The sequence below is a fragment of the Arachis hypogaea genome, chromosome 14, assembly GCF_003086295.3.
Source record: "Arachis hypogaea cultivar Tifrunner chromosome 14, arahy.Tifrunner.gnm2.J5K5, whole genome shotgun sequence".
Taxonomy (NCBI): Eukaryota; Viridiplantae; Streptophyta; class Magnoliopsida; order Fabales; family Fabaceae; genus Arachis; species Arachis hypogaea.
Genome location: NC_092049.1, coordinates 49,396,912 through 49,413,114, shown reverse-complemented (window position 1 = coordinate 49,413,114; position 16,203 = coordinate 49,396,912). Strand labels below are relative to the sequence as shown.

At 39.3% G+C, this 16,203-nt stretch overlaps 1 non-coding gene across 1 annotated transcript; it reads left to right on the top strand.

The window, feature by feature from the left end:
* Window positions 1–15,044: 15,044 nt before the first annotated feature.
* On the top strand, window positions 15,045–15,152 carry LOC112746567 (small nucleolar RNA R71). Its single transcript, XR_003174445.1, has one exon. It is a non-coding gene; the product is annotated as a small nucleolar RNA R71 (small nucleolar RNA).
* The last annotated feature ends 1,051 nt before the right edge of the window (window positions 15,153–16,203 follow it).

Below are 16,203 nucleotides of genomic sequence, written 5' to 3'. Positions count from 1 at the left end.
ATGGGCGTGCCACTTGAACAGCATGGCGTGGAACGCTAGTACAAAAATCCAGAGAAGGTGTTGAAGGCAATTGAAGAATGGACGTGCCACTTGAAGTCAAAGGCGTGGCACGCCAGGCTCTAAATCTCACTTAGATGTGCCACTTTAGCGACCAAGCGTGGCACGCCAATGCACAAAGAGGCCAAAGCAAGGGCTGGGCATGCCACTTGATGTCGAAGGCATGGCACGCCAACCCAAGAATCTCACTATGGCATGCCACTTGAGTACTGGGCATGGCACGCCAGCTACTGGAACCAAGGCAAGATTATGGGCATGGCACGCCAGCCTCTAGGCGTGGCACGCTGGTATAAGTTTCCAGAGAGGGTGAAGGAGGCCAAATACATGGGGCGTGCAACTTGGTGTCGAAGGCGTGGCACGCCATCCACTATTCCTCACTTGGGCGTGCCGCTTGAATCCAAGGTGTGGTTAAACAGAGTAGTCACTTGTTCACAAAGGGGCGTGGCACGCCAGACCCTGGACGTGCCACGCTAGTTCAACTTCCCAGAGAGCTTGGTCAAGCATGCAACAAGGACGTGGCACGCCATACCCTGGGAGTCCCATGCTAGTTCAAGTTTCTAGAGGCAAAGAGAAGTGGAAAAAGACTGGGGCGTGCCACTTAAGCTCAAAGGCGTGGCACGCCATGCTACCTGGGCATTAAAATACCCTAAGCGTACCACTTGAGCTCGAAGGCATGGAACGCCAGGGGTGTTATTAAAGGCGAGCGTGCCACTTGAGGGATTGAACGTGGCACCTCAAGCCAGAATTGAGGGAGTGATGAGCGGATAATTTATACGTTTTTTGGCATTGTTTTTAGTATGTTTTTAGTATATTTTAGTTAGTTTTTATTATGTTTTTATTAGTTTTTATTCAAAAATCACATTTTTAGACTTTACTATGAGTTTGTGTATTTTTCTGTAATTTCAGGTATTTTTTGGCTGAAATTGAGGGACTTGGGAAAAAATCTGATTCAAAGGCTGAAAAAGGACTGCAGATGCTGTTGGATTCTTACCTACCTGCACTCGAAGCGGATTTTCTGACCTAGGCTACTAGTTTTCTATAAATAGGACCTTTTGCTATTGTATTTACACACCTCATAACACTTTACACGTTTCATATTGTATTCTCTACGGCATGAGTCTCTAAACTCCATGGTTGGGGGTGAGGAGCTCTGCTGTGTCTCGATGAATTAATGCAATTACTACTATTTTCTATTCAATTATGCTTGTCTCTATTCTAAGATATTCACTCGTACTTCAACTTGATCAATGTGATGATCCGTGACACTTATCACCATTCTCAATCTATGAACGCGTGCCTGATAACCACCTCCATTCTACCTTAGACTGAGTGCATATCTCTTAGCCTCCTGATTCAAATCAGAGTCTTCATGGTATAGGCTAGAATTATTGGCAGCCATTCTTGAGATCCGGAAAGTCTAAACATTGTCTGTGGTATTCCGAGTAGGATCTGGGAAGGGATGACTGTGACGAGCTTCAAACTTGCGAGTGTCGGGCGTAGTGACAGACGCAAAAATATCAATGGATCTTATTCCAGCATGAGTGAGAACCAACAAATGATTAGCCGAGCGGTGACAGCGCATTTGGACCATTTTCACTGAGAGGACGGATGGTAGCCATGACAACGGTGATCCACCAACATACAACTTGCCATGGAAGGAACCTTGCGTGCGTGAAGAAGAAGACAGTAGGAAAGCAGAGATTCAGAAGACAGAGCATCTCCAAAACCTCAACCTGTTCTCCATTACTGCATAACAAGTATTTATTTCATGTTCTTTTACTTTTTACAATTAAATCTGAGAATTACTGATATCTTGACTAAGAGTTACAAGATAACCATAGCTTGCTTCAAGCCGACAATCTCCGTGGGATCGACCCTTACTCACGTAAGGTATTACTTGGACGACGCAGTACACTTGCTGGTTAGTTATGCGGAATTGCAAAAGTGTGATTGTAATTTCGTGCACCAAGTTTTTGGTGCCGTTGCCGAGGATTGTTCGAGTTTGGACAACTGACGGTTTATCTTGCTGCTTAGATTAGGAATAATTTATTTTTGTTGGTATAGAGTCACTAAATTTGAGTCTTTTATTTGAGTTTAGTTTCATATTTTAAGTTTGGTGTCAATTGCATGATTTTATTTCTTTCAATTTTTCGAATTTGCATGTTCTTAGTTCTTTCTTGATCTTTAAAAATTCTAAGTTTGGTGTCTTTTTTGTTGTTTTTCTCTTTCCTCATTAAAATTCAAAAATAAAAAAAATATCTTTTCCTTATTTTACTCATAAATTTCAAAATTTTGCATTAAATTAGTCAAAGATTTTCAAAATCATATCTTTTTTTTAGTCAAGTCAAAATTCTAATTTCAAAAAAAAATTGATCTTTTCAAATCTTTTTCAAAAATCAAATCTTTTTAATTTCTTCAATCATATCTTTTTAATCATATCTTTTTTTTAATAAGTTGCAATCATATCTTCTCAATCATATCTTTTTCAAAATAATTTTCAATCATATCTTTCTGATTGCTAATTCCAAAATCTTCTTAATTAATTCATTAATTTAGTTATCAATTTGCCTTTATTTCATTTTCTTCAAATTTTCGAAACTTTTATTTTATCTTCCATTTATTTTGTTTTATTTTATTCGACTACTTTTAATTAAATAAAATAAAAAAATTTGAAAATATAATTTAATTACAATTCTTATCAATTCCCTTTTCTCCATCATGGACATAAGTGGAAATGAACAGTCCAGAAGGACTCTGGGGTCATATGCTAACCCCATTACAGCTGCATGTGGGAGTAGCATCTGTATACCTCCCATCAAAGCAAGCAATTTTGAGCTAAATCCTCAGCTCATTATCATGGTGCAGCAAAATTGCCAGTATTCCGGTCTTCCACAGGAAGAACCTACTGAGTTTCTAGCATAGTACTTATAAATTACTGACACAGTACGTGATAAAGAAGTGGATCAGGATGTCTATAGATTATTACTGTTTCCATTTGCTGTAAAAGATCAAGCTAAGAGGTGGTTAAATAACCAACCCACAGCAAGCATGAAAACATGGAGACAGTTATCAGACAAATTCCTGAATCAATTTTACCCTCCAAAAAGGATGACACAGCTAAGGCTGGACATCCAAGGCTTTAAACAAGAGGATCATGAATTCCTTTATAATGCCTGGGAGAGGTACAGAGGGATGCTAAGGAAATACCCCTCTGAAATATTTTCAGAGTGGGTACAGTTAGACATCTTCTACTATGGGCTTACAAAAAGAGCTCAATTGTCTCTAGACTACTCAGTTGGTGGGTCTTTACACATAAGAAAAACAATTGAAGAGGCTCAAGAACTCATAGATACAGTTGTTAGAAATCAGCATCTATACTCAAGTAGTGAGTCCTCCATAAAAGAAGAGACTAGGGCAGTAACTACTGATCATAATCCTCAAGAACAGATTGTTGAACTTAATCAGCAATTACTCCTTATGACACAACAATTAGCAGAATTTAAAAAGATACTCCAAGACACTAAAAATGCTAACAAAAATATAGAATCACAATTGAATCAGACAAGACAGTAGCTATCTAAACAGATAACAGAAGAATGCTAAGCTGTTCAACTAAAAAGCGAGAAGACATTGAATAAATCAGCTCAAAGTAGAAGAAAGCCAAGAAAGGAACAACTGACAGAGGATGACCAAACCACTGCCCAAAATCCCTCTAAGGACAGTAAGAGCCCAGAGAGGAATAATTCTGGCGTTCAAATGCCAGAAAAGGGAGAAAAGTTGGCGTTGAACGCCCAATCCTTGCCCAGTTCTGGCGTTCAAACGCCAGAAAAGGGTGGGAAGCTGGTGTTAAACGCCCATCCAGCACCCAATCCTGGCGTTCAAATGCCAATGAGGGATCAGACACCTGCAAGTGCTGATAGTAATCCCTCTAATAAGGCTTCTCTAACCACCTCTGTAGGGAATAAACCTGCAGAAACAAAGGTTGAAGAATATAAAGCCAAGATGCCTTATCCTCAGAAACTCCGCCAAGCGGAACAGGATAGACAATTTTCCCGCTTTGCAGACTATCTCAGGACTCTTAAGATAAAGATCCCGATTGCAGAGGCACTTGAGAAAATACCCTCTTATGGTAAGTTCATGAAAGAGATCTTATGTCATAAGAAGGATTGGAGAGAAACTGAAAAGGTATTTATCACTGAAGAATGCAGTGCAGTCATTCTAAAATGCTTACTAGAGAAGCTTAAAGATCCAGGAAGCTTTATGATACCATGCACATTAGAGGGTGCTTGTACCAAGACAGCTCTATGTGACCTTGGAGCAAGTATCAACCTAATACCTGCATCCACTATCAGAAAGCTTGGCTTGACTGAAGAAGTCAAACCAACCCGGATATGTCTTCAACTTGCTGATGGCTCCATTAAATATCCATCAAGCATAATTGAGGACATGATTGTCAAGGTTGGGCCATTTGCCTTTCCGATGACTTTTTAGTGCTGGAAATGGAGGAGTACAAGAGTGCAACTCTCATTCTAGGAAGACCTTTCCTAGCAACTGGACAAACTCTCATTGATGTCCAAAAAGGGGAAGTGACCCTGAGAGTCAATGAGGATGAGTTCAAGTTAAATGCTGTCAAAGCTATGCAGCATCCAGACACATCAAATGACTGCCTGAGCGCTGATATTATTGACTCCTTGGTGGAAGAGATCAATATGACTGAGAGTCTCGAATCAGAGCTAGAGGACATCTTTAAAGATGTTCAGCTTGATCTGGAAGAACCAGAGGAAATAAAAGAACCTCTAAAAATTCCTCAAGAAGAGGATAAGTGATGAGCGGATAATTTATACGCATTTTGGCATTGTTTTTAAGTAGTTTTTAGTATGATTTGATTAGTTTTTAGTATATTTTTATTAGTTTGTAAATAAAAATCACATTTCTCGACTTTACTAGGAGTTTGTGTGTTTTTCTGTGATTTCAGGTATTTTCTGACTGAAATTGAAGGACTTGAGCAAAAATCTGATTCAGAGGCTGAAGAAGGACTGCAGATGCTGTTGGATTCTGACCTCCCTGCCCTTGATATATATCGCTGGAATGCCCTGGATGTCTACTTTCCAACGCAATTAAGAGCGTGCCATTTGGGTTTCTGTAGCTCCGTAAAATCCATTTCGAGTGCAGAGAGGTCAGAATCCAACAGCATCTGCAGTCCTTCTTCAGCCTCTGAATCAGATTTTCGCTCAAGTCCTTCAATTTCAGTCAAAAAATACCTGAAATCACAGAAAACACACACAAACTCCTTGTAAAGTCCAGAAATGTGATTTTTATTTAAAAACTAATAAAAATATACTAAAAACTAATCAAATCATACTAAAAACTACTTAAAAACAATGCCAAAAAGCGTATAAATTATCCGCTCATCACAACACCAAACTTAAATTATTGCTTGTCCCCAAGCAACTAAAAATAAAATAGGATAAAAAGAAGAGAATATACTGTAAATTATAAAATATCAATGAAACTTAGCTCCAATCAGATGAGCGGGACTAGTAGCTTTTTGCCTCTGAACAGTTTTGGCATCTCACTTTATCCTTTGAAGTTCAGAATGATTGGCATCTACAGGAACTCAGAATTCAGATAGTGTTACTGATTTTCCTAGTTCATTATTATGATTCTTGAACACAGCTACTTTCTGAGTCTTGGCCGTGGCCTACAGATGCTGATTTCTAGCAACTATATTGATAAGCTCTTGAGCCTCCTCAATAGTCTTTCTCATGTGTATAGATCCACCAGCTGAGTGGTCTAGAGATATCTGAGCTTTTTCTGTAATCTCGTAGTAGAAGATGTCTAACTGCACCCACTCTGAAAACATTTCAAAGGGGCATTTCCTTAGCATCCCTCTGTACCTCTCCCAGGCGTTATAAAGGGATTCATCATCCTCTTGTTTAAAGCATTGGATGTCCAGCCTTAGCTGTGTCATCCTTTTTGGAGAGAAATATTGATTCAAGAATTTGTCTGATAACTGTTTCCATGTTCTTATGCTTGCTGTAGGTTGGTTATTTAACCACCTCTTAGCTTGATCTTTTACAGCAAATGGAAACAGTAATAATTTGTAGACATCCTGATCTACTTCCTTGTCACGTACTGTGTCAGCAATTTACAAGAACTGTGCTAGAAACTCAGTAGGTTCTTCCTGTGGAAGACTGGAACACTGGCAGTTTTGCTGCACCATGACAATGAGCTGAGGATTTAGCTCAAAACTGCCTGCTTTGATGGGAGGTATACAGATATTACTCCCATATGCAGCAGTAGTGGGATTAGCATATGACCCCAGAGTTCTTCTGGACTGTTCATTTCCACTTAGATCCATGATGGAGAAAGGGAGATGATGTGGATTGTAATAAAAAAATTTACTTTTTTTTTAAATTATTTTATTATTTTTTTTGAATACCAAAAATTAAAAGGAAAATAAAATAAAATAAAATAAAATAAAATATTTACTATAATTTCGAAAATTAGAAAAATAGATAAAAAGGAAATTGAAAATTAAAATAAGTAATTAATTAAAAAAATTTGAAAAAGGTATGATTTTAAAACTCGAGATTGGAAAAGAAAAGATAAGATTTTGAAAAAGATATTATTTTAAAAATTTTGACCAAATGAACCTAATGAATTCGAAAATTATGAGCAATTAAAGGAAATGATATATTTTTTTTTGAATTTTATGAAGAAAGAGAAGAACACACAAAAGACACAAGACTTAAAATTTTTAGATCTAATGCTCCTTGTTTTTCGAAAATTTTAGAGGGAAAACACCAAGGAACACCAAACTTAAAAATTTTAAGATCAAAATATAAAGAAGACTCAAGAACACCTTGAAGACTCACAAAAACAACAAGAATAAAATTCAAAGACTCAAGAATATAAAAAGAACACCAAACTTAAAACTTTTAGAAAACTAAAAATAAATTTTCAAAAATTAAAGAAAAATAACAAGAGAACACCGAACTTAAAAGTTTGACACAAGATTTAATCAAAGAAAAATTATTTTTGAAAAAGTTTTAAAAGGAAGATACCCAATTACCAAGAACATAAGCACAACGCTCTAGCCAACTGAGCCATTCTCAACAGAGCCATTCTGGCCTGGCAACCATAGTCTCTGATCTATCCAATACCACACTAAGTTTTATGAATGAAACAAGGTCCTTCATTAGAAATTTGGAGGCACAGGTGGGTCAGCTGAGTAAGAAGATTACTAAAACTCCTCCCAATACTCTCTCAAGCAATACAGAAGAAAATCCCAAGAGAGAGTGCAAGGCCATAACTTTACTTGGTGTGGCCAAATGCCCAGAGGAGGAAGAAGATGTGAATCCCAGGGAGGAAGACCTCTTGGGACGTCCTCTGGACAGAAAGGAGTCCCTCTTTGAGGAACCAAAGGAATCTGAGGCTCATACAGAGACCCTAGAGACTCCATTGAACTTCTTTCTCCCATTCATGAGCTCTGATGAATATTCTTCCTCTGAAGAGGATGAAGATACCATTGAAGAGCATGTTGCTAAATATCTAGGAGCAATCATGAAGTTGAATGCCAGTTTATTTGGTAATGAGACTTGGGAGGATGTACCCCCCTTGCTTACAAATGAACTGAGTGCACTAATGAGGTAGACATTGCCTCAGAAGAAATTGGATCCCGGAAAGTTCTTCATACCTTGTACCATAGGCACCATGACCTTTGAAAAAGCTTTGTGTGACCTGGGGTCAGGGATAAACCTCATGCCACTCTCTGTAATGGAAAAACTGGGAATCTTTGAGGTACAAGCTACAAGAATCTCACTAGAGATGGCAGACAAATCAATGAAACAAGCTTATGGACTAGTAGAGGACGTGTTAGTAAAGGTTGAAAGCCTTTACATCACTGTTGATTTCATAATCCTAGACACTGGAAAGGATGAGGATGAATCCATCATCCTTGGATGACCCTTCCTAGCCACAGCAAAAACTGTGATTGATGTTGACAGAGGAGAGTTGGTTCTTTAGTTAAATGAAGACTACCTTGTATTTAAGACTCAAGGTTCTCCTTCTGTAACCATAAAGAGGAAGCATGAGAAGCTTCTCTCAGAACAGAGTCAAACAAAACCCCCACATTCAAACTCTAAGTTTGGTGTTGGGAAGCCACAACCAAACTCTAAGTTTGGTGTTGGGAGGCCCCAACATTTCTCTGATTTTCTGTGAGGCTCCGTGAGAGCTCACTATCAAGCTAATGACATTAAAGAAGCACTTGTTGGGAGGCAACCTGGTGCACGAAATTGTAATCTCAGGCAACGGCGCCAGAAACTCTGTACGCACGTCTTAATAAATCGTTTTTCATTTACAACTTCGATACAACTAACCAGCAAGTGCACTGGGTCGTCCAAGTAATATACCTTACGTGAGTAAGGGTCGATCCCACGGAGATTGTTGGTATGAAGCAAGCTATGGTCACCTTGTAAATCTCAGTCAGGCGGATATCAAATAGTTATGAAGTTTTCAAATATTAATAATAAATAGAAAATAAGGATAGAAATACTTATGTAATTCATTGGTTAGAATTTCAGATAAGCGTATAGAGATGCATTCATTCCTCTGAACCTCTGCTTTCCTGCTGTCTTCATCCAATCAATCTTACTCCTTTCTATGGCAGGCTTTATGTAAGGACATCACTGTTGTCAATGGCTACTTTTAATCCTCTCTAAAAAATGGTCCGATGCGCTGTCACTGCATGGCTAATCGTCTGGAGGCATCACCCTTGTCAATGGCTGCATCCCATCCTCTTGTGAAAATGGTCCAAATGCTCTGTCACAGCACGGCTAATCATCTGAGGTTCTCGATCATACTGGAATAGGATTCACCCTCCTTTTGCGTCTGTCACTACGCCCAGCACTCGTGAGTTTGAAGTTCGTCACAGTCATTCAATCCCAGAGTCCTACTCGGAATACCACAGACAAGGTTTAGACTTTCTGGACTCTCATGAATGCCGCCATCAATCTAGCTTATACCACGAAGATTCTGATTAAGAGATCCAAGAGATACTCATTCAATCTAAGGTAGAATGGAAGTGGTTGTCAGGCACGCGTTCATAGGGAATGATGATGATTGTCACGTTCATCACATTCAGGTTGAAGTGCGAATGAATATCTTAGAAGCGGAATAAGTTGAATTGAATAGAAAAATAGTAGTACTTTGCATTAATCTTTGAGGAACAGCAGAGCTCCACACCTTAATCTATGGAGTGCAGAAACTCTACCGTATGAAAATACATAAGTGATAATGGTCCAGGCATGGCCAAATGGCCAGCCCCCATGAAGGTCTAAGATAGCATAAAACTGATCAGAGATGTCTAATATAATAGTAAAAAGTCCTATTTATACTAAACTAGTTACTAGGGTTTACAGAAGTAAGTAATTGATGCATAAATCCACTTCCGGGGCCCACTTGGTATGTGCTTGGGCTGAGCTTGAATGTTATACGTGTAGAGGTCAATCTTGGAGTTGAACGCCAGTTTGTAACGTATTTCTGGCGTTCAACTTTGGCTTGTGACGTGTTTCTGGCGTTTAACTCCAGACAGCAGCATATAACTGGCGTTCAACGCCCTTTAACGTCGTCTAAACGCGGCCAAAGTATGGACTATTATATATTGCTGGAAAGCCCTGGATGTCTACTTTCCAACGCAATTGGAAGTGCGCCATTTGGAGTTCTTTAGCTCCATAAAATCAACTTTGAGTGCAGGGAGGTCAGAATCCAACAGCATCAGCAGTCCTTCTTCAACCTCTGAATCTGATTTTTGCCCAAGTCCCTCAATTTCAGCCAGAAAATACCTGAAATCACAAAAAAACACAGAAACTCATAGTAAAGTCCAGAAATGTGAATTTAACATAAAAACTAATGAAAACATCCCTAAAAGTAACTAGATTCTACTAAAAATATACTAAAAACAATGCCAAAAAGCGTATAAATTATCCGCTCATCACAACACCAAACTTAAATTGTTGCTTGTCCCCAAGCAACTAAAAATCAAATAGGATAAAAAGAAGAGAATATACAATAAATTCCAAACTATCAATGAAACATAGCTCCAATTAAATGAGCGGGACTTGTAGCTTTTTGCCTCTTGAATAGTTTTGGCATCTCACTTTATCCATTGAAGTTCAGAATGATTGGCATCTATAGGAACTCAGAGTTCAGATAGTGTTATTGATTCTCCTAGTTCAGTATGATGATTCTTGAACACCGCTATTTTATGAGTCTTGGCCGTGGCCCTAAGGACTTTGTTTTCCAGTATTACCACCGGATACATAAATGCCACAGACACATAACTGGGTGAACCTTTTCAGATTGTGACTCAGCTTTGCTAGAGTCCCCAATTAGAGGTGTCCAGGGTTCTTAAGCACACTCTTCTTTTGCTTTGGACCTTGACTTTAACTGCTCAGTCTCAAGTTTTCACTTGACACCTTCACGCCACAAGCACATGGTTAGGGACAGCTTGGTTTAGCCGCTTAGGCCAGGATTTTATTCCTTTAGGCCCTCCTATCCACTGATGCTCAAAGCCTTGGGATCCTTTTTATTTACCCTTGCCTTTTGGTTTTAAGGGTTATTGGATTTTTGCTCTTGCCTCTTGGTTTTAAGAGCTTTGGCTTTTTCTGCTTGCTTTTTCTTTTTCTTTCTATTTTTTTTCGCTATTTTTTTTTCTGCAAGCTTTGTTCTTTGCTGCTTTTTCTTGCTTCAAGAATCATTTTTATGATTTTTCAGATTATCAAATAACATGTCTCCTTGTCATCATTCTTTCAAGAGACAACATATTTAACATTCTTAAACAACAACTTCAAAAGACATATGCACTGTTCAAGCATTCATTCAGAAAACAAGAAGCATTGTCACACATCAATATAATTAAACTAAGTTCAAGGATAAATTCGAAACTCATGTACTTCTTGTTCTTTTGAATTAAAACATTTTTCATTTAAGAGAGGTGATGGATTCATAGGACTTTCATAACTTTAAGACATAGTTACTAACTACTAATGATCATGTAATAAGACACAAACATGGATAAGCACTTAACATTAAGAAAACGAAAGACAGAAAATAAGAACAAGGAATGAGTCCACCTTAGTGATGGTGGCGTTTCCTTCTTGAGGAACTAATGATGTCCTTGAGCTCTTCTATGTCTCTTCCTTGTCTTTGTTGCTCCTCCCTCATTGCTTTTTGATCTTCTCTTATTTCATGAAGAATGATGGAGTGCTCCTGATGTTCCACCCTTAATTGTCCCATGTTGGAACTTAATTCTCCTAGGGAGGTGTTGACTTGCTCCCAATAGTTTTGTGGAGGAAAATGCATTTGAGGTATCTCCGGGATCTCATGGTGATGAGCTTCATACGTCTCTTGAGATCCATGAATGGGCTCTCTTGCTTGCTCCATCCTTTTCTTAGTGATGGGCTTCTCTTCCTCAATGGGAATGTCTCCTTCTATGAAAGCTCCAGCTGAGTAACATAGATGGCAAATAAGATGAGGAAAAGCTAGCCTTGCCCCAGGAGAGGGCTTTTCGGCTATTTTGTAGAATTCAAGGGAGATGACTTCATGAACTTCTACTTCCTATCCAATCATGATGTTATGAATCATGATGGCCCGATCCACAGTAACTTCAGATCGGTTGCTAGTGGGGATGATGGAGCGTTGGATGAACTCCAACCATCCTCTAGCCACAGGCTTGAGGTCCAGTCTTCTTAATTGAACCGGCTTGCCTTTGGAGTCAATCTTCCATTGAGCTCCTTCCACACATATGTCCATGAGGACTTGGTCCAACCTTTGATTAAAGTTGACCCTTCTAGTGTAGGGGCGTGCATGTCCTTGCATCATAGGCAAGTTAAATGCCAACCTCACATTTTCCAGACTAAAATCTAAGTATTTCCCCCGAACCATTGTAATATAATTCTTTGGGTTTGGGTTCTTACTTTGATCATGGTTCCTAGTGATCCATGCATTGGCATAGAACTCTTGAACCATTAGGATGCCGACTTGTTGGATGGGGTTTGTTAGAACTTCCCAACCTCTTCTTTGGATTTCATGTTGGATCTCCGGATACTCATTCTTCTTGAGCTTGAAAGGGACCTCGGGGATCACCTTCTTCTTGGCCACAACATCATAGAAGTGGTCTTGATGAGCTTTGGAGATGAATCTTTCCATCTCCCATGACTCGGAGGTGGAAGCTTTTGTCTTTCCTTTCCCTTTTCTAGAGGATTCTCTGGTCTTGGGTGCCATCAATGGTAATGGAAAAACAAAAAGCTTATGCTTTTACCACACCAAACTTAGAATATTGCTCGCCCTCGAGCAAGAGAAGAAAGAATAGATGAAGAAGAAGAAGAAAATATGGAGGAGAGGGGGGAGGGGTGTATTCGGCCAAGAAGGGGAAGAGGGGGTTGTGTTGGGTGAAAATGAAGAAGAATGGAGGGCTTTATATAGGGAAGGGAGGGGGGGTAAGGTTCGGCCATAAGGGTGGGTTTTGGGTGGGAAATTCATTTTGAATTTTGAAGGTAGGTGGGGTTTATGAGGTAGGTTTATGGGGAAGAGTGGATGGATGTGAGTGGTGAAGTGGTTATAGGAAAGAGAGATTGAGGTGATTGGTGAAGAGTTTTGGGGAAGAGTGTTTATGGGATTGTGTGAAAGAGGAGTGAGAAGAAGTGAGTGGAGGTAGGTGGGGATCCTGTGGGGTCCACAGATCCTGAGGTGATCCTGTGGGGTCCACAGATCCTGAGGTGATCCTGTGGGGTCCACAGATCCTGAGGTGTTCAAGGATTTACAACCTTGCACCAAATTAGGCATGCAAAATGCCCTTGTACACAACTCTGGGCGTTCAGCGCCAGATTGGTGCTTGTTCTGGGCGTTGAACGCCCATTTGTTGCCCATCATGCTTGTTCTGGGTGTTCAGCGCCAGCTCTTCTCCAGGGTGCAATTCTGGCATTCAAACGCCCAGATGCTGCCCATTTTGGGTGTTCAGCGCCAGAACCATGCTCTGTTCTGGCGTTGAACGCCAGCCAGATGCTTCTTACTGGCATTTAAACGCCAGTAAGGTCTTCCTCCAGGGTGTGAGTTTTCTTCTGCTATTTTTTATTCCGTTTTCAATTTATATTTATTTTGTGACTCCACATGATCATGAACCTAATAAAACATGAAAGAACAAGAAAAATAAAATTAGATAAATAAAAATTGGGTTGCCTCCCAACAAGCGCTTCTTTAATGTCAATAGCTTGATAGTGGGCTCTCATGGAGCCTCACAGATGTTCAGAGCATTGTTGAGACTTCCCAACACCAAACTTAGAGTTTGGATATGGGAGTTCAACACCAAACTTAGAGTTTGGTTGTGGCCTCCCAACACCAAACTTAGAGTTTGACAATGGGGGCTCTGGTTGACTCTATTTTGAGAGAAGCTTACTGTGCCTCTTTTCCATGTTTACAGAAGGGTAACCTTGAGTTGTAAACACAAGGGAGTCCTCATTCAATTGAAGGACTAATTCACCTCTGTCAACATCAATCACAGCTCTTGCTGTGGCTAGGAAAGGTCTTCCAAGGATGATGGATTCATCCTCATCCTTCCCAGTATCAAGGATTATGAAATCAGAACGGATGTAAAGGCCTTCAACCTTTACTAACACGTCCTCTACTTGTCCATAAGCCTGTTTTCTTGAATTGTCTGCCATCTCTAATGAGATTTTAGTAGCTTGCACCCCAAAGATTCCCAGTTTCTCTATTACAGAGAGGGGCATGAGGTTTATCCCTGAACCAAGGTCACACAGAGCCTTTTCACAGATCATGTTGCCTATGGTACAAGGTATTATGAACTTTCCAGGATCTTGTTTCTTCTGAGGGAATGTCAGTTGATCCAGATCACTTAGTTCATTGGTGAACAAGGGAGGTTCATATTCCCAAGTCTCAATACCAAATAATTTGGCATTCAGCTTCATGATTGCACCAAGGTACTTGGTAACTTGCTCTTCAGTAGCATCCTCATTCTCTTCAGAAGATGAATGCTTGTCAGAGCTCATGAAGGGCATAAGGAGGTTCAATGGAATCTCTATGGTCTCTAGATGAGTCTCAGATTCATTTGGTTCCTCAAAGGGAAACTCCTTATTGATCACTGGACGTCCTAGGAGGTCTTCCTCACTGGGATTTACGTCCTTCCCTTCCTCTCCAGGTTCGGCCGTGTTGACTATGTCAATGGCCTTGCACTCTCCTTTTGGATTTTCTTCTGTATTACTTGGGAGAGTACTAGGAGGGATTTCAGTGATCCTTTTACTCAGTTGGCCCACTTGTGCCTCCAAATTTCTAATGGAGGACCTTGTTTCATTCATGAAACTTACAGTGGCCTTAGATAGATCAGAGACTAAGTTTGCTAAATTAGAGGTATTTTGTTCAGAGTTCTCTGTTTGTTGCTGAGTGGATGATGGAAAAGGTTTACTATTGTTAAACCTATTTCTTCCACCATTATTAAAGCCTTGTTGAGGCTTTTGTTGATCCTTCCATGAGAGATTTGGGTGATTTCTCCATGAGGAGTTATAGGTGTTTCCATAAGGTTCACCCATGTAATTCACCTCTACTATTGCAGGGTTTTCAGGATCATAAGCTTCTTCTCCAGAAGATGCCTCTTTAGTACTGTTGGATGCAGCTTGCATTCCATTCAGACTCTGAGAAATCATATTGACTTGCTGAGTCAATATTTTATTCTGAGCCAATATGGCATTCAAAGTATCAATTTCAAGAACTTCCTTCTTCTAAGGCGTCCCATTGCTCACAGGATTCCTCTCAGAAGTGTACATGAACTGGTTATTAGCAACCATGTCAATGAGTTCTTAAGCTTCTGCAAGCATTTTCTTTAGGTGAATGGATTCACCTGCAGAAGTATCCAATGACATCTTAGCTAATTCAGACAGACCATCATAGAATATATCCAGGATGGTCCATTCTGAAAGCATGTCAGAAGGACACTTTTTGGTCAGTCCTTTGTATCTCTCCCAAGCTTCATAGAGGGATTCACCTTCTTTCTGTCTGAAGGTCTGAACATCCACTCTAAGCTTACTCAGCTTTTGAGGAGGAAAGAACTTGGCTAAGAAAGCCTTGACCAGCTTATCCCAAGAGTTCAGGCTATCCTTAGGTTGAGAGTCCAACCATACTCTAGCTCTGTCTCTTACAGCAAAAGGGAAAAGCATGAGCCTATAGACTTCAGGATCTACTCCATTAGTCTTAACAGTATCACATATCTGCAAGAATTCAGTTAAGAACTGAAAAGGATCTTCAGATGGAAGTCCATGAAACTTGCACTTCTGCTGCGTCAGAGAAACTAATTGAGGTTTCAGCTCAAAATTGTTTGCTCCAATGGCAGGAATGGAGATGCTTCTTTCATGTAAATTGGAATTAGGTGCAGTAAAGTCACCAAGCATCCTCTTTGCATTATTATTATTTTCGGCTGCCATCTCCTCTTGTTGTTCAAAAATTTCTGAAAGGTGCTTGCGGGATTGTTGTAATTTAGCTTCTCTTAGTTTCCTCTTCAGAGTCCTTTCAGGTTCTGGATCTGCTTCAACAAGAATGTTCTTGTCCTTGCTCCTGCTCATATGAAAAAGAGGGACAGAAAAATAATAATAATAGGGGTCCTTTTTACCACAGTATAGAGGTCCCTGTGTGAGTAGAAGAAAAGAAGAAGAAAAAATTCGAACACAGATGAAAGAGGGGGTTCGAATTTGGGTGAGATGAAGTGTTAGTAGATGAATAAATAAATAGAAGGAGATAAGAGAGTGAGAGAATTTTCGAAAATAATTTTTGAAAAAGAGTTAGTGATTTTCGAAAATAGTTTTTGAAAAAGGTTAGTAATTTTTCGAAAATTAAAATAAAAAATTAAAATAATTAGTTAATTAAAAAGAAATTTTGAAAAAGAGGGAAGATATTTTCGAAAATTAGAGAGAGAGTTAGTTAGGTAGTTTTGAAAAAGATAAGAAACAAACAAAAAGTTAGTTAGTTAGTTGAAACAAATTTGAAAATCAATTTTGAAAAGATAAGAAGATAAGAAGTTAGAAAGATATTTTAAAATCAAATTTTTTGAAAAAGATATGATTTTGAAAAAGATAAGATAGA